At 45.6% G+C, this 19,413-nt stretch overlaps 1 protein-coding gene across 1 annotated transcript in view; it reads left to right on the plus strand.

Moving 5' to 3' along the window:
- The first annotated feature begins 15,587 nt into the window (after positions 1-15,587).
- LOC110534166 (short transient receptor potential channel 5) overlaps positions 15,588-19,413 on the plus strand; it is a 37,116-nt gene continuing 33,290 nt past the window's right edge. The window contains exon 1 of the mRNA XM_021618872.2: positions 15,588-16,067. The gene's annotated coding sequence lies outside the window, so the exon portion shown is untranslated. The remainder of the gene's footprint in view (positions 16,068-19,413) is intronic.

The following is a 19,413-nucleotide window of genomic DNA, read 5'->3' on the forward strand; positions in this document are numbered from 1 at the left end:
ATTCTCTGGCAACAGCTCTGGTGGACATTCCTGCCGTCATCATGACACTTGCAAACTCCCTCAAAACATGAGACATCTGTGGCATTGTGTTGTGTGACAAAACAGAACATTTTAGAGTGGCTTTTTATTGTTCCCGAGCACAAGATGCACCTGTGTAATGATCATGCTGTTTAATCAGCTTCTTAATATGCCACACCTGTCAGGTGGATGGATTATCTTGACAAAGGCTAACATGCTCACTAACAGGGATGTAAACAAATTTGTGCACAACGTTTTAGAGAAAAAAGCATTTAGTGCATGTGGAAAATTCCAGCTCATGAAACATAGGACCAACACCAGCGCTACGTTTATATTTTTGTTGAGCGTAAGGTTGTCAATGTAGACGTAGAGCACAACGGTTCCACCAGAGGGAGCGCTCTCCTCTCTCTCTCTCTCTCTCTCTCTCTCTCTCTCTCTCTCTCTCTCTCTCTCTCTCTCTCTCTCTCTCTCTCTCTCTCTCTCTCTCTCTCTCTCTCTCTCTCTCTCTCTCTCTCTCTCTCTCTCTCTCTCTCTCTCTCTCTCTCTCTCTCTCTCTCTCTCTCTCTCTCTCTCTCTCTCTCTCTCTCTCTCTCTCTCTCTCTCTCTCTCTCTCTCTCTCTCTCTCTCTCTCTCTCTCTCTCTCTCTCTCTCTCTCTCTCTCTCTCTCTCTCTCTCTCTCTCTCTCTCTCTCTCTCTCTCTCTCTCTCTCTCTCTCTCTCTCTCTCTCTCTCTCTCTCTCTCTCTCTCTCTCTCTCTCTCTCTCTCTCTCTCTCTCTCTCTCTCTCTCTCTCTCTCTCTCTCTCTCTCTCTCTCTCTCTCTCTCTCTCTCTCTCTCTCTCTCTCTCTCTCTCTCTCTCTCTCTCTCTCTCTCTCTCTCTCTCTCTCTCTCTGATGCATTAGCCCATCCTTTTCACAGCATTCACTGCTATACCCCCCTAGAAGCTCCCGTTTATTTGACCACGGCATAAAAGAAAATCAATTCAATGAAAAGGAGATGTTGGTGTGATACTGCAGTATTATCGGCCCTGTTTTCTCATCTGGGTAGAGAGTTGAGGAAGTATACTATAATTATTATTATAAAATGTCGACATGTAGTGGGGTTTTGATTATGCATATAATGGTTTTACCCTGATGTCACCTTTCAGAGTCCAGACCTTCATCAGTCATTGGTACTGTCTATGCGACTTTGACCACTTGGCAAAAGCACTGTGCATTACATACCGTCACTGATAGACAGCTAATGCACCCCAGTCACCTATTGACTGTTTACATGCAGGAAAGGATTTTACGGAGGCGGCTAAAGACAATTGATTTATCTGCCTCTTCGTAGGAAAAGAAGCCTGGCTTTGCTGCTATTTACCATCATATGCCTACATTGTACTGTACAATACACTAACAGGAACTAGTGTATAGTTTCGTCCACGTTGCACAGTAATGTCTTGATGCTGAAAGTAAAGGAGAGCCACCTGGAGGTTTACTCAGAATGTTTATGTTGTAGTAGGTGTAGTATCACATCACTATCCAATGACAATGTCAGCCAGAGGACATTGGAGGATTCAGAGAAGTTGCAGTGGTAATTGTGAAGATGAGACAAGAGGCTCACAATAAACATACGATATACAGGAAGGTCCATAATTATTGGCACCCTTAATAAAGATGAGCAAGGAAATGTAAAAATAATGAATACAAAAATACAGAGCTATATTGTAGGCTGAGAGTAATTGGATGACGTGAAAATAGAGCTCTTTGGCCATTGCACACCAGTGGTTAGGAGGCTTTCCGCAGGGTGTCCGGCCATCTAGGCAGGCTATAGCCAAAGGTCAGAGCCATGCTTCAGTCTGCAGAATACCGCCAATCTGCTACAGTCCTGGAGAAACGGATGAATTATGGAGTGTATTGCATAAGCAGGATGTCATGTACATTCTCTACGTTGCAGGGAGAAGGTCCTCAAACAGACAGGGGGACAGGAATAGTGCCCATAAGCTTCGTGGAGATTTCCCTTATGAAGAGGGTAGACTTCCTTTCTTCATGTCAAGTAAGTCGTTTGACCACATGAAGAGGGAGAAGGGGTGATATTAGTTAGTGGGTGTGTGTTTACTCAATAATTAGGTTATTACTGAAAGCTGACAGAAAGGCTTAAGTATCTGTAAACATTTGGATGCTTCATTTCTAATTTATAGCTGAGTATAAATGGCAATGCATTTTTATACAGGCCTTTTATAGCTGTAACAATGCCATGTATTCACAATAACAAAGACAAGATGGATGCCATCCCTGTAATCATTCCCGATCTCACAGTAAAATTGTTAATTAGTACTTGACAATCAACTTCATAACGATGGGACACAGACTTTTATTTTGCCCTATAAACTACAGATGTGGTTTTATACCCAAGGCCTTTTCTACTTACCACATTAAAAGGACATATTTAATCCAGGCCATCGAATACGACCACGTCAACTAATGGGCTCTCTCCTACTCCTTTGCTCCTCCATACGGTACTGTATATATGTCAGATATGAGTTATTTTGTGCCCCAGCGCAATTTCGGGAAAGTTTCACAATGAACAAGACTTAGAAAAATGTATGAAAATGCCTTTTAAAAGTCTCTCTTCAAAAATAGGCCTCTGGTGTAAATGCTCACCGGGCAGTAAGGGTGGGGCCAGTTGCCTGTCGTTTCTACGTTGTTGGTCGTACGCCTGCTGTTGTTGGGTCGCCTTCCCCACCTTCTCATAGGTCTCCAGGAGGACCTCTTGATGACGCTGAAGCCACTGGTCCGCGGATCCACCTGTCTGGGACAATTTGACTCCAAGAGTACATTCAATAGGCAATCGTGCATGTCCACCAAATATTAGGAAGTGTGGGGTGTACCCGGTCTACCTGTGGACTGTATTGTTGTTGGCTTGAAGAATAGCTGGTAGCTGTTCTTCTCAATGGGCCCGCCCTTCTTCACTCCATGTGTTTAACAGAGTCAACAGCGTCTGGTTCATTCTTTCACAAGCCCCATTACCTAGTGGCCAGCATGGGCTGGGTCTGGTTTTGGTACAACCATACAATGCACACAGCTACATTAAATATCTGCTCTAATTTTTGTCTAGAAGAAACCTCTGCTGTAGGGCAGAAAGGGTCTTCTCTGCCCCATGTGTTGTAGTGGTTCGTGGAAGTGTTTCCATACCTTTTGCCGTTTCCCCTCATGGACAACTATCTGGATGTGATGCTCCCCGTCCGTTCTTTTTGCACCTGTCTGACTATTACCTTCTCTTGTTTTTTTATCAGGTTCCTGTCTTTGAGCAGGTTCCACTCCTGCAGTAAAGTTTTGGTTGGCTGGGGCGGTGCTTGCCGTGCTGCCTTGCCCTGGTCTAACAGTGATCCCATGTGTTTGGGGGTCCCCCTCTACTGAAGTCCCTCCAACAAACTGAGACGGGGGTGTCTCTTCGACTTGTCCTTGCTCTAGAAGTCCTTCTGCTGAAGTCCCTCTAATGAACTGGGTCTGGGGTGTCATTTCATCTCCTTGCTCTGGAAGCCTAGAGAGGACATCGGCGTTGATGTTGTGGGCTCCTGGACACTACTTGATGTTGAACTGTTAGTTTGCCAACTGTGCGGCCCAGAACTGCTTGACTGCCCCTACGTTGGCTGTATGCAGATGGACAAGCGGGTTATTGTCAGTGTACACAGTGAAATTGGAGCCCCACAGGTATGGTTTAAACATCTCTGTTACCACCCATTTCAGTCCCAGCAGTTCCAACTTGAAGGCGCTGTAGTTTTGGTAATTTCACTCAGTTGGGATCAGGCTTCGGCTGCCGTACGTGATGACCCTTTCCAGTCCATCCTGCACTTTAGACAACACAACCGCCAGCCCCCGGTAGCTTGCATCTACATAGAGCCGAAAAGGGAGAGAAAAGTCAGCATATATCCATAACAGGGTGTCGCAAAAGGTTACTTTCAAGGTAACAAAAGCAGTCTGACACTCTAGTGACCACTGTACTGGGACCCTGGTTTTTCGTGAGCTGGACCCCTGGTCCTCCAATAGCCTATTGAGAGGTGCAGCAATCATTGAGAACTTCGGAATAAATCACTGATAATACCCCACAAAGACCAGAAACGATTTTACTTGAGTCACTATGGTATGGGTAACCCATTCCTTTACTGCTTCTACTTTACCAGGGTCCGGCGTGACCCCCTGGGTACCCACAATGTGCCGGTAGTGACCTGCCTCTGGAACAGGTGACACTTCAATGGGTTGTAGTTTCAGTCCATGGCCCCAGAGGTGCTCAAACGCTTCTTCCAAGTAGGTCAGGTGGGTTTTGAAGTCTGGGAAAGAGACAATAACATTGTCAAAGGTAGAAAAGGTAGCAATGGTAGCAATGATTCTCCTACCTGGTACCCCAGACACCTTTCCATCAGTCTCTGCAATGTGGGTGGCACGTTACACAGCCCAAACGGCATCCACTCAATATTCAAACAGTGGTGAAAGCAGTCCTTTCCCAGTCTCCGGGTTCCACCTCCACTTGCCAGTAGCAACTGGTGATGTCAAGAGTGGAGTACCAGGCAGATTTTTTCAGGGTGGTTAAGGACTCCTCGACCCAGGGGAGGGTGTAGGCAACTTTGTAAGTCACTGCGTTGCGCTTTCTGTAGTCAACACAGAAACGCCATGTACCATTCTTCTTCTTGACCAGGACAATAGGTGCAGCCCAAGGGCTAGTGCTCTCACACACCAGTCCTCCATCCTGCATCTGCTTCAAAAAGCTGCACAGTTCCTGGTAGAGTGCTGTAGGTTGGGCTGGAACCATGTTCTGCTGAGTGGTGCGGTGCCTGTATGGCCAAAGTCGTCTTCGTGACATGAAAACACCTGGGCCAATTCTGCAGGTCTGGAAGTTGTTCAGCTTGAGCTGGGGTCAAGTCCTTCCCTTCCATGACATCTGCTGGCAGCGTGTCTGCTAACACAGCTACTTCTGGGGTAGCACTGGTCACTTCAACCTCTATGGTGTGGGGCCCTTTTGGGTTAAGGTTGATGTCCTTTTCCCCTCTGATATCCTCTGGATTGATGGTATTGATGATCTGCCATCCTCCATCCCTTCCACTAGGCCACAAAATGGTTGTATCACAGAGGGGCCACACACCTCAGTCCATACCACCATCTTGAGGACTAGTGATTGCGGCCGGTGGCGGACAGTGCGGCGTACTCCCTCCCCTCGTTCTGCCACTTGGACTTTGTTGCAGAGGGTGAAGGCTTTGTCTCACTCCTTCCAGGTCTCTGGTCTCATAACGGTTTAAAACTGAACATGTTGAATGGGAGGCGCTCCAAAGAGCTCTCGCCAGCAGGCGGTTATCGCATTCATTCCTAGCACATTCATTCTTATTCATCTTGTACCAGAATCACTCCCCGTTTGAGTATCTCTACCCCTCCTACCTCAAAATTCAAGACTGCGTACTGCCCATTAGCAGCCTTCAAAGTCCACCAGTCGATGCCCTTGGTAATACCATTTCTGGTTTTGGATCCACTTCTGAATGAAAGATTCACTGAACAGTGGTACTTGAGATCCCGTGGCTGCTCATACTTCTTTCTCCCATTGCCCCATGTTAGTGGGCACGGGGGTTGCCCTTCTCTGGGTGGTATCCTACCGCAGCACACTGAGCCTCCCCATGGATGTCTGGCCACCTCCTTCCAAGGTATGGCCCTCCTGGGTGGCATCTGAAAATGACATATATGGTTATGACAAAGTTGTTTGTGAAGTTCTTGACTAACCGGATGTCTAAGGACCTAAGGATTCCCTTGTCTTTTGCTCCACTCTTAATGCCAGCTCATTCAGGCGAAATGTGTAGCCTCCATTTCTCCCAAAAACGTTCTACTGGTGAACCTGGTGTACGAGGAACGTAAAAACTAGTGACACATTATGTCTGTCAACAGCGGGCAAGATAAGTAAATTCTCTTTTTGCATCCCTTTTCAATGCACGCGTTAGACACTCCAGCTGTTGTTGTGGAGTCAGCATTAGTGTTTTGGATCATAAACTGAATTTGGCCTTGCCATTCTTCATAAGAATCTTCATTATCTGACCCTTTACATTTAGGAACCCATGGCGTTCCATCATCGATGGCATTAACAGAGTGCTTGTTTGGGGGGGCTGCATTATTTTGTTCACCTCGGTCGTTCATCCAAAAAGTATTGAGCATCCTGCCAACTACGCCACATGTCAGAGATGGGAAAACTTTTTGTGCCCCAGTGCCATTTTGGAGAGGGTGAACAACAACCAGGCAAGAATCATTTTGGAAAATGTATCCGAGTCAGGTAGGTATCACAGTTTCCCCATACGAATTCCCTTTTACTTCTATATCTTCATCACATTGTTAGCTCATATCCTGCATAATCATTACTCCGATGACTTTGATACGCAAATGATAACTCCGAGAGTGAGAGGAAAAGAGTACCTACACTTTAGTTTGATGTATTTGTGTTAGGAGCGAAGGGTGTTCAGAGACCGGAGTGAATGCGGTCTCTGTGGGGGTCCTAACCAGACAGCTGTATGACCGTTCGATACAGGGAGAGAGGCACGCTCACTGGCTACACACTTTCGTCTTTTAGGAGGTCCTGTTCATTTCGTTCACCTGTGCACAATTGAGAGTAGAAAGAGAGGCACGGAGTAATGTCACCTCTCAATTTGGGTTAGAGTATATCATTGGTCGACAAGCTTAATAGATAGTACGTGTGAGAATTTAGCACATGCTTTATTGGTAGCATACGTGTCATGTTGGTATGAGTGATTCGGGAGACAGACGCAGGAATGCGTAATATGGGTTTTATTTCACCTGAATTACGGCGTGCCATGAAAAAGGCACAGGGACGAAGTGCAAACAGACACGTAACAAAAACACAGGGTAGTAAACCCAAAACAAAAGAGCGAGCCGTACCTCGAATAAATAACACACGCGCACAATGATTAATGACACACGGGACGAGACCCGGAATCATCTGCGCAATCCACAATGGCATGAAAGCCAGAATACACAGCACAGGCACTCACACGCACCAACGGACATAGTAACAATAATCGACCGCACCATGGTGAACAAATGGCACATACAGTGGGGCAAAAAAGTATTTAGTCAGCCACCAATTGTGCAAGTTCTCCCACTTAAAAAGATGAGAGAGGCCTGTAATTTTCATCATAGCTACATTTCAACTATGACAGACAAAATGAGGAAAAAAAATCCAGAAAATCACATTGTAGGATTTTAATGAATTTATTTACAAATGATGGTGGAAAAATAAGTATTTGGTCAATAACAAAAGTGTATCTCAATACTTTATTATATACCCTTTGTTGGCAATGACAGAGGTCAAACGTTTTCTGTAAGTCTTCACACATATGCAATCAGTGGGAATAAGGGCCAGGTGTGCGTAATGAAAGTTCCCGAGGGATCTGTGACAATACGTGCGATTTCACACTTCAATTAGTTAAATAAAGGTTACATTTAAAAAAGATCTATTATTGAACACACGAGTCTTGTGAATAGGTTGGCACAGCAGACGTGAAAAAAGGAAGCTGTTCATCCCTAGATGACATACAGTCTGTCTGCCTGGGTATGCTGGATCCATTTGCAGTGAGTCATTGTGAGGTTGGGAATCATTCTAATGTTAGCCCTTGTAGCTACTCTAGATATTGCGGAACTTATTTGCATTCCCGGCGACAGTGATAGCATAGTTTCCATTCTGTGATAAGAACAATCCAACGTAGAAATCTTGGTCTGTGACGCTCAAAAGTCACAGTGCATTAAATATCCTGTTGATGTCATAATCTATCACAGCAGCCTATTAGCATCTGAATTTGAGAAGGGAAACAGGCTGGGGCAGAAACGGCCTCGACCTCAGAATTGATTTTGCTCGGAAGATCACTTGAATCTTCTTTTTCTCACTCTGTGCCTGCAGAATTTTGTTTGTTCTCTGAAAAACCATTTCACTGCAACACCAGAAACACTGGGTCTCTCCCGATGTGAAGTGCAGTACATATATAAATCACAGATGATGAAAGTGTGCAGCATGTTATCGTGTTTGGTGTGATCATTGACTGCGGTGCCTAAAGATACAATGTGTAGCCTACATACTGTTTGGCCTATGGGCCTGTAGAAGGGTTCAAGGGTATGTTCTGATCAATCAACAACCGAGCAGCCGACAGTGTCCAAGTCATTCACTTTACCCGCATTGATTTATGGTAATGATGCTTCAGCATTCAGTATCACTATAGATGCGTCTTTTTCCTCAGATCGTTGTTATGCATCCAAACATCAGTGCAGATGATCAGTGAAACAAGGGGAGGACTTGAGCTATTCACCATGTTGCTGGCTCTGGGAACATTGAGTATGCTGACCTGGTCTTCGTCACTGTAGCTGTCCTAGATTGGGCAAATATTGTATTGGAATACTTTTTTGGTGAATCTCATCTTCCAAGTTCTGCTTATGTTTTATGGTCACTTGTCGTGATGCGAAACTAATGTATTAGCCAACACCAGGGGTCTCCAACTGGCGGGCCGATTCTGTTGTTGGTGTTAGACCTAAAAACACAAGCAAATCATCTACAAGTGATTTTAATTTTGGAAATGTGTTCCAAGGTATTCCCACGCATAATAGAGAGGTATATGTGATCGTATACAGATGTAAACATGGATTGAAGCGATTATGTTTTAGTCAAATATTATTATATCTGTTTGGGTTTCTTGCTGTCCCATTTTTGCAAATCTCCAAATGATTTATAATTATGTTCTGCCCATTGACCATCCACTCAAGAACAAATTGTCCCATGGGCTGAATCTAGTTGATGATCCCTGGCCTGCACTAATGCATGCTGTTGTAACTTACATTATAGAAGCCGCAGGTACGATGAAGTTGTCTAAATGTTGCTACATGCTTCACTCCGTTGATCGGCGTGCATGCATGCGCAAGGGCTGAGTCCGTTTTTTGGGGGGCAGTGCGCACTTTTGTCCATATCGTTGTTGTATTTCCACCCAGAGAGGAAGTCTGCCTAGTGTAGTGTAAATCTACTAGGGGCTCGGGCAGCCAGAGTAGCTGACCAAGCAAGATAGGCCTTGTGTAGTGGATATCAACTAGGGGCAGCCAGAGTAGCTGACCAAGCAAGATAGGCCTTGTGTAGTGGATATCCACTAGGGGCAGCCAGAGTAGCTGACCAAGCAAGATAGGCCTTGTGTAGTGGATATCAACTAGGGGCAGCCAGAGTAGCTGACCAAGCGAGATAGGCCTTGTGTAGTGGATATCAACTAGGGGCAGCCAGAGTAGCTGACCAAGCGAGATAGGCCTTGTGTAGTGGATATCAACTAGGGGCAGCCAGAGTAGCTGACCAAGCAAGATAGGCCTTGTGTAGTGGATATCAACTAGGGGCAGCCAGAGTAGCTGACCAAGCAAGATAGGCCTTGTGTAGTGGATATCAACTAGGGGCAGCCAGAGTAGCTGACCAAGCAAGATAGGCCTTGTGTAGTGGATATCAACTAGGGGCAGCCAGAGTAGCTGACCAAGCAAGATAGGCCTTGTGTAGTGGATATCAACTAGGGGCAGCCAGAGTAGCTGACCAAGCAAGATAGGCCTTGTGTAGTGGATATCAACTAGGGGCAGCCAGAGTAGCTGATCAAGCGAGATAGGCCTTGTGTAGTGGATATCCACTAGGGGCAGCCAGCGTAGCTGACCAAGCAAGATAGGCCTTGTGTAGTGGATATCAACTAGGGGCAGCCAGAGTAGCTGACCAAGCAAGATAGGCCTTGTGTAGTGGATATCAACTAGGGGCAGCCAGAGTAGCTGACCAAGCAAGATAGGCCTTGTGTAGTGGAAATCCACTAGGGGCAGCCAGAGTAGCTGACCAAGCAAGATAGGCCTTGTGTAGTGGAAATCCACTAGGGGCAGCCAGAGTAGCTGACCAAGCAAGATAGGCCTTGTGTAGTGGAAATCCACTAGGGGCAGCCAGAGTAGCTGATCAAGCAAGATAGGCCTTGTGTAGTGGATATCCACTAGGGGCAGCCAGAGTAGCTGACCAAGCAAGACATGCCTTGTGTAGTGGATATCCACTAGGGGCAGTCAGAGTAGCTGATCAAGCAAGATAGGCCTTGTGTAGTGGATATCCTCTAGGGGAGCCAGATTAGCTGATCAAGCAAGATAGGCCTTGTGTAGTGGATATCCTCTAGGGGCAGCCAGAGTAGCTGATCAAGCAAGATAGGCCTTGTGTAGTGGATATCCACTAGGGGCAGTCAGAGTAGCTGATCAAGCAAGATAGGCCTTGTGTAGTGGATATCCTCTAGGGGGAGCTCTTACTACTCAGGAGGTGAAAAATAAATACAACTGAGAAAACTCGCCGACTGAACACTGCAAGAGAGGACAATGGAGAATACACATGTAATCTCCATTATGAACACCAGCTCTGGGCTCCCCCCCATATTCACACCAATTTGTTTTTACTTTACTTTTCGTGTCATTTGCAGGCCATTTAATAGCACACCAATTACCATCCTCAATACATTTTCTGACTTCCAACTTGTCTACTTTCGTGATGCTAGACAAATATCAGGCACTACTTTTCTGTTATCATTTGCTGCATTGTGAACACAAAGGTTTCGAGAAACTTCAATGAACAAAAGCAAACTCAGAAGCTACACGTGTTAATTTCGTACAGATAAGTCTTGTAGCGTTACAATTCATGGCGTATACCGTACGTCTTCACATATAACCCAACGGTTACCACGAATGTTACCACAGGAATGTCCCCGTTGGGGATATTACTGTTACACATGAATGTCTGATACACTTTCTCTTGTCTGTTTGATGATTTCACTTGAAAGAGTATAGACTTTCTTTACTGGTGTAAAGAGCGAGGCCCTAATGTGTGCAGGAGGGAGATGCGTGTATCTTCTCACGAAACAAGTTCGACTCCCAACTCATTGCAGGCCAGCTGCCTCTACCAAGGCGAGTGCTTGCCGGGTACCCAAACATCGAGCCCACATGTCTTTGTGGGAGACGAGGCATTCCCTCTGAGGGTAAACCTGATGCGACCATATCCAGGTAAGATAGCTAAATATTGTACATGTGACTATATCCACATGGTGTAAAAAGTATACCAATATAGATGTTGTAATTATATGCCTGACATAAAAGTGATCTGGCAGGATGGGGGCCTATGTCCAAAACATAGGCTACACAAGTTGTTACAGTACACATTCGATAGCCTTCATGTTCCTGTTCAATACTAATGGAAACGCTTCTTTCATTCAAAAGATTCTTCTGGCCTTGAAGCCGCCAAGAAGATTTACAACTACCGCCATTCACGAGCCAGAATAATTTCAGAGAACTGCTTTGGGATCCTTGCTGCAAGATGGAGGACACTGAGATGAGACCCAGAGGTTGCCCCAGAGAAAGCTGAGACGACGGTGAAGGCCTGCGTGGCCCTCCAAAAATACCTTTGCATCACAGACACTGACAACACAGAGTCATCAACACGGTACATCCGCCCCACATTCTTTTGACCACTCCACATCCACTAGGGACCTGCGTCCAGGAGAATGGAGACAGGTGGTACAATGGGACCGCCCTTTTGTGACAAGAAACTAAATTGTTACACGCTCCCGGAGGGTCCTTTTCTATAGAGCATAATTGGCCTTTACTAGTCTGCAGAAATCCTTGGCGCTGGAAAATTCAGGACCATGGACAGGGATCAGCACGAAGTGAACCAAAGGACTGCTAGCCGATATTAGCGCCACAAGATTTTAATCAATCAACGACAACCTTTTGCCATATGCGAACTCCAGTGGAGGCTGCTGAGGGGAGGACGACTCGTAATAATGGCTGAAATGGAATCAATGGAATGGTATCAAACACCATTCCATTCACTCCATTCCAGCCATTATTATCAAACGTCCTCCTCTCAGCAGCCTCCACTGAACAACTCCCCCCAGTGGCGTGTGGGAGGTTACCAGGACAAGGGCACAGGCAGACCAAAACAAGAGATTAAGACCTGGCCTCACTGATCAATCTTCTCCTCCTCTCTCACATGGCCAAAGTCATCCTGGGCCTAAGACTGTAATTGAAACGTTTGTTTTCCCGCTGATGATCTCAGAAAGCTCTCGGTGGTTTAGGTAGTGCGTGTGCAGAGGGACCGTCAGAGTGAGACTGCTGCTGCTGTCCGATGGCTGCTGTCCACAGCTGAGTGTGTAATGGATTTATTGATCTCTGGGGCCTGTGTCGCTGCCTTACCTCTGTCATTCCAGGCCCACATTGCCTGGGTATCCTTCCGTACTCCCAGGGTCCTATCTGATCAGTGCACACTCACGCATCTACCGAACCTCTTTCTCTCTCTCTCTCTCTCTCACTCACTCACTCACTCACTCACTCACTCACTCACTCACTCACTCACTCACTCACTCACTCACTCACTCACTCACTTACTCACTCACTCACCATATGCATCTCTTGTTTTTTTTTGCACGGAAGTTGCAGCCATTTGGGTTGTATTTGCGTTGTAATTGTGTGTGAAACCTGGTGTGATAACCAGTGCACGTTCCAGGTCAAATGCGATTTCAAGACACTTCCCACAAAGTCTATTGGACTTTGACCTGAAGTGGAACCAGAAGCAGCACTATGGTATTTCATGTTGTTGCCAGGTCATTTACGTGGAGATATAATAGAGTACTAGTGACATCATGTTGAATAAATGATAGGAAGTACTGTATCATGGCACTCAAAGTGCTACAGCGGAGAGTAAGGTGTTACTGAATAGCACCATCGTTGTCCATTTGCTCTACACGTTATCGTGGCCGTTAGGTGGTGCAGAGCACAATTACGTTTACATCATTGCCACCGTTCGGTTTAGATTTATTCTCTCCATTACACTCACCCTCTCCCCCAACACCCAAATGCTCCATCACTCCTCAATTTCCTTTGTAATATCAGCAGGCTCTCAAAGAGGCATGTCATCTGTTGATTATAAATCAACAAGATGGAGGGTTTGGTGGAATTTTCTCACATATATTGAGCCAGGGGCAGCGTTATGACCTACCTAGCAGGTTTATATACAGTGCCTTGCAAAAGTATTCATCCCCCTTGGTGATTTTCCTATTTTGTTACATTATAACCTGTAATTGAAATAGATTTTTATTTGGATTTCATGTAATGGACATACACAAAATAGTCCAAATTGGTGAAGTGAAGCTTATAGAGACATACCCCAAGAGACTTGCATCTGTAATTGCTGCAAAAGGTGGCTCTACAAAGTATTGACTTTGGGGGGGGGGGGAGGGGGTGAATAGTTATGCACGCTCAAATTTTCTGTGTTTTTGTCTTATTTCTTGTTTGTTCCACAATAAAAAATATAAAATATTTTGCATCTTCAAAGTGGTAGGCATGTTGTGTAAATCAAATGACACAACCCCCCCCCCCCCCAAAAAAAAATCAATTTTAATTCCAGGTTGTAAGGCAACAAAATAGGAAAAATGCCAAGGGGGGTGAATACTTTCGCAAGCCACTGTAGTTACATCACACTGCTGATGTCATATATATGCTATTCTCTCTTGTGGTATAGTTCATTGTACAATGGTTATCTAAAAGTCTGTCATTGCATGCTCACGCGTGGATACAGCACACAAACCCAATACTTTCTAATCAGACTTAGCCATGATAGCTCACAATCACCATAGACATTTGTCCGGCATAAGAAGATAATTGATCAATCAAAATAGTGACTGGGGGGGAGGTTGGGATAGAGCTCTCATCTCATCCTCCTAAAATCCGTGTGTGTGTGCTTTGCTCTCTGCCAGAAGCTGCTTAACATTTTCAGATACTCGTGTACAAACCACTCTAAACCAGCGTAGACTAGAGAGAATGCAGGAAAGCTTCTGTGTACCCATGACAGCATAGCCATTTGTCGCAGTATGCCACACTGTGTTAGCATCTCGTGTCTCCACCCTCTTACAATTGAGAAGAGCTCGGGTCTCTTTTCCTTTTCTCTCTCTTCACTCTTTTTGTCCTCCTCCCTAGATCCCTGTCTTTAAAAAAAAAAAAAAAACAGTCAAACTAATAATCTAATAATAAGTCGGAGTTGACAGCATTGAAGAAGCAAAAGATACAAGGGTTATTGATGTTAATGCGTCTGTCGTTTAAATCTCTTTGTTTACCGAAACAAGTCTTTCCTGCGTCAGACAAACAACGAAAGCCATGGAAAAGCCACATCATGCGGGATTTATTTCTACAGGAATAAATTAGAGAACAGACCCATACATTATGAATGTCCAGACCCACAAGCCGTCGAGACGCAGAGGTATTAATGAGGAAACGGCACCATGGGGAAGACAACTCAGCCACAGGCCAGGCTGAATCTTGTTTTGAGGACTAACCCACATCTCCCATTTCTAATTACAGGATTGTCTAATTCATCAAGTAATTCAATTAATCACTCTTGACTGGGTGTGGTTGGCTGGATTGCAGATGAACCAGAGATATATATTTATGCTACCGAATAATCCCCAAGTGTGATGGATATTCGATGATAATTGTTAATATGGGTAATCAATCAGGGGTTTAGGATGGAGTCCTTCAAAGAGCGACAAAATGATTACTTTTCGTTGAACGGCAGCAATGCAATCTTTTCATGTTGAAGAATCCCCGCTGGCAGCACATTTGCATTCTTATTAAAGACAGATAATGTATTTAAACAGCAGAAACTGATAATGGTATGTCAGTGAGATACTGAATCTAAATTGGCCTGTTATTGTTTCTAGCAAGTGTGTGTGTGTGTGTGTGTGTGTGTGTGTGTGTGTGTGTGTGTGTGTGTGTGTGTGTGTGTGTGTGTGTGTGTGTGTGTGTGTGTGTGTGCTTGAGTGTGCGTGCCAAAGCATTTCTAGAGCCCCTTGTCTCCCGTGTGCTTCATCTGCAGTGCCACAAGCCAGCCATCCCTGTACAGGTAACGTCATCTGACTGGGGAAAATGAACACCACAGTGAATCAATGCTAACCCCCGCTCCCCGCACGTCACTCTTGTTTCCCATGAGGCTGAGCACATCGCTGGCACATATCCTCTCTCCTGTTGTCATTCCAAGGGTGCTCCATTCACCCCCGCAATGGGACTGGATCCATGTGGAGAGTCACCAGAACACGTGGGGCCTCCTTTCAATTAACATGATTCGGGTAACAAAATGTGGTTAGTTGCAACTCAAGGTACACTACAACTCCAGACAGGTTCGTGTATTGATTATGCATGAGAACGGGAGACTGCAGCAGTGTAACTCTGCAGGGTTGGTGATAACGGGTGGGGAGGGGTAGGCCATGTCAAATCCCTTGATCCTTGATTAGCCTCGGATGACAAAATAGCACCTGCAATTTGGGGGGCAGGGGAGGAAGGGCTGACATCAACAGCGACGAAACAGGTAGATACTTGAGAAGAATGGGTGCATGGGGAGAGAAGGCTGGTGCTGGAGATAAATGAGGGGAGATTGGGAGGAGGGTGGGAGGGAGAGATGGAGGGAGGGTGCAGAAAGGAGAGAGAGAGAGAGAATGCAAAGAGCCAAAGCAGAGAGTGTGATGTGAAGAGCAGAGGAGCTGGCAGTGTTGACAACGCAGCGAGAGACAGAGAGGGGTTGGAGAAGGGCACCCGCCGCCGCCACCGTGACTACACTCCGTTCGACACCATGACAACCGTAGCAAATGCACGGCGAGCCCCCGGCCCTGCTGCCCCACCAATCAGAGGGGAGAGAGTGGCGCGCGGCAAGCTGTGAGGGGAGAGACGCAGCACAGGATAGCAGAGCAGAGGTAGAACACCCCAGACACTCCTACTTACACAGAGAGAAGATACCCAGTCATTTCTCTGCCTCTTACCTGAACACTGGATGCCAGAGAGAACCTCTTGGATAATCAGCTTTGCTCTTGTTCTTTTCCCCCACAGTGGGGAGGAGTGTAAGGATGGATATACTGATTCTAACAGGACCACCCAATCACTATTACAACCTAGGAGTTACCAGACTGGTGGGGGGGGGGAAACGCAAAGAAAAAGACCATGTCGAAAATCTGCATCAGGTAAGTTTGCCATTATCTTTTCAACGTAAACATTGCACCTCCATAATCAAACTAAGTAGGAGCCGGACTCCAGGGTGGACGGTGGGATTTGTGTGTGCCGTTCTCTCTCTGACACACTGGAGACGATGGCACAGTTGTACATATTTAGTCTGCAGGAGATAAGTCAGCTGTGTTTGAACTAAATGCCCAATTCATGCGGAAAACACTCATCTGCAACGGGGGGTGCAATTCTAGTTTAAATGGAGTGTGTATCTCTGTGGAAATCATCAGCCCCTGTTTTATTGATACATCACATAATTGCTGAGATATACAGTAAAGGGGCGTCATCTATACTCATTTACCAGTAAGCCTTTCCTACCACAGACAGGAATCCCACTCACTGTAAAAACAGCACAATGTGTTGAGGGGTTTTGAAGCAAGCGTTCAGCCAGGCTTCGGCACATTGTGCTTATTTCAACAGGGACACGGTCCCTCCCAAGAACTTTAACATGGCTTGTCCTCCCCCTTTTAAATGGACAGAAACGCAATTCAACAGAGTGCTGGCCTGTGACACAGCGATTGGACCTGCTTGTTATGATTTGTTCAAGGCCACCGAGACACCGCGTAGATTTATGGACAGATGGAAGATATACACAGAGGGGCAGGCAGAAGAGCTGTGTTCCTCATTTCTAATGCACATAACCAAACTAGGAGGTGTGGTAGTGTGCCCTTAGCAAGCCCCAATCTAATATCGCTGCGCAGCACTGAAAAAAAAAAAACAATCCCACATCATGTATTTTTCTTCCCCTAATCTCTTCCTTCAGTGCAGGATATTCAAAGTTCTCAGAACAGATGTAGAATTGTGAATGTATGAATCATCGCTGTGTATTTTAGGGCGGCTAGTAGCCTAGCAATGAGAGTGTTGGGACGGTCACCGAATGGTTGCTGGTTTGAATACCCGAGGAAACAAAGGGACAAATCTGCCGACGTGCCCTTGAGCAAGGCACTTAACCCTCATTTTCTCCAGGGGTGCGGTACTGCTATGGCTGACCAGGCAAAACAACACATTTGACAGTACCTAGCTGATGTGACAATAAAACATAATTAATCTATGTGTAAAATATAATATATATATATATATATATATATATATATATATATCTTCATATGGTTTATTTTCTCAGATTTTTGTGTACCCAATTCCTTCCTGTGTATTGTTAGGACGATGTCTAAATTCGGCTTTAATGATCGCAATGCACGTAAGCCATGGTATCTTCTGGATGATTCCACAGGAAGTGCAGTCATGCACGCACGCCCTCACACTTAGCACGGAGAACAGGTCAGAAAGAGGAGCAGACTAAAACTAAAATATCCACGTCTGTTACCCGTCAAAAGAGACATAACAGCAATGTGCTTCAGGGTTGTGTCACGCAAATTGTACGATCCAATGCTGCAGTCTCCCTCCATCCATCTGTGTGCCTTGGGTGCGCTTTGAAGTCACACCTGTGGTTCCGCACCTGAGACCCACTTTGAATCCTACCCTCAAAACAAGACGCGTGTTAAAAACCCAATAATTATGCCGCGTACTGTAATTAGTCCCTCATTGTGAATACGGTAGGTGGTGCGGGAGGAATCAAATGTTCAGGCTTTAGTGTTACCAAGAAACAATCCTCTGTCATAATTCGCTGTCGGGGTTGGATGCACCACACAGAGTTCTGGGTTTGTGGATGTCAAATGAACCCAACGGTGGGTGACGATTAGAGAAAGGAGTGTTTAGAATAACTCATGTCTGTCTGAGGAGGTGTATTAGCATTGTGGTAATAATAATTAGAGTCTTTGTTGACAGCACAGAGGATATAATCTGGCTAAATAGCAGCTTTGTGTCTCTCACACAGTTGATGGGCTAGGAGACACAACATCCCAGGTGTAGGGAGTGTGGACGAGTCACATGTAGTCAAGTGGGAGATTACAATTTCTCACAGTGCTGCTGGTGGATTCCATCTCTCTCTCTCTCTCTCTCTCTCTCTCTCTCTCTCTCTCTCATCACGTCTGGGCTGTAGTAAACAGTCACCTTCCCTCCAATTAGCATTTCCTCTAAGTGGATGTGTTTTCTGTGTCTGCTTCAGTATTAACAGCACAGTCAGTGTTGGTGCACATCTGCCTGAGGAGACACAAACACACACACAGAGAGAGAACTGATTGCTAGACTTCTGCACTGGCTCCCTATTGTGGAGGTTTACATGTTGTTGCTTAGTGTTGTTGCCTAGTGTTGTTGCCTAGTGTTGTTGCCTAGTGTTGTTGCCTAGTGTTGTTGCCTCTCTCAGACTCTGAGTCAAAGTACAAACACGTCTGTCTTTTGCTCAGCTTTCCAACTAATGGCCATTGAAGCTGCACATTCTGATGTATATGATAGGTCCCTATAACGCTAGTGTTTTTTCTCATATTATTACTGATTTGATCATTTTATGAATGACATTAGGCTAACATCATGAGGATATTTTCATCGTATTGACTTGCTGAATTTAAAATGAATGTCGTTTGGACAGTAGTTGTCAACCTCACTGCCACTCGGGGCACAGACATCGACAACGGATCTCCTTCACTCCCAGATGTATAGTTCTCACCATGGCGATAGAGCCACAAGTCTCACTCTCCAACTGTCCAGTTGACTATCGATTGACAAACTGGAACACAATCGAAGGCAGTACCTGGAAAACAGGTTCGTATTTTTTAAAACTATTTTTAACATTCTTTAACTTGATGTTCACGTCTTTGATTGGCTCGGCTCCTGTGACATATCCTGAATTGTATTTATATTACTGAGGTTAGTGTTGCTGCACCAGACCTGTCCACACCCCCCCTGTGGACTTGCTTTTCTCACCAGCCTCTCCTCTTCAGGCTTAGGTCACTGTTTAAAATGACAGCTTGTGAAGAAATCCTTACATGCAAATAGAGTTGCAGGTGCGTTCTTTGAACAGAAAACCAAACCTCCCTAATTCTGTCACACTCTGCTGGATTTCCAATCAGCCTGAGCCTCCCTACAGCTCTACCGTACTGGTGCAGTGGAGGATGCTCCAGCCTTCAGCAGCTCCAAGGCCTTTGCTCTACGGCAACAGGTTGATGAAGCGCCAGGTATCCAGCCCCCCGACGGAACGAGCTGAACCGGAGTATCTCTGCATTATTCATCCTGTGTGTGTGCATGGCCAGCGGGCTCCCTCCCTCCCTGCTCCCCCTCACCTTGCCTCGCAGAGGAAGACCAAGAGGAGACAGAGAAATAAAGAACTACCGCGGGGTCCAAGTGTTCCTCTTAAGTATGGATGTTAGTTTGAATGTCAGGAGAAGGCTCTTATGCAAGCTAATCAATGAG

The sequence above is a fragment of the Oncorhynchus mykiss genome, chromosome 10, assembly GCF_013265735.2.
Source record: "Oncorhynchus mykiss isolate Arlee chromosome 10, USDA_OmykA_1.1, whole genome shotgun sequence".
NCBI lineage: Eukaryota > Metazoa > Chordata > Actinopteri > Salmoniformes > Salmonidae > Oncorhynchus > Oncorhynchus mykiss.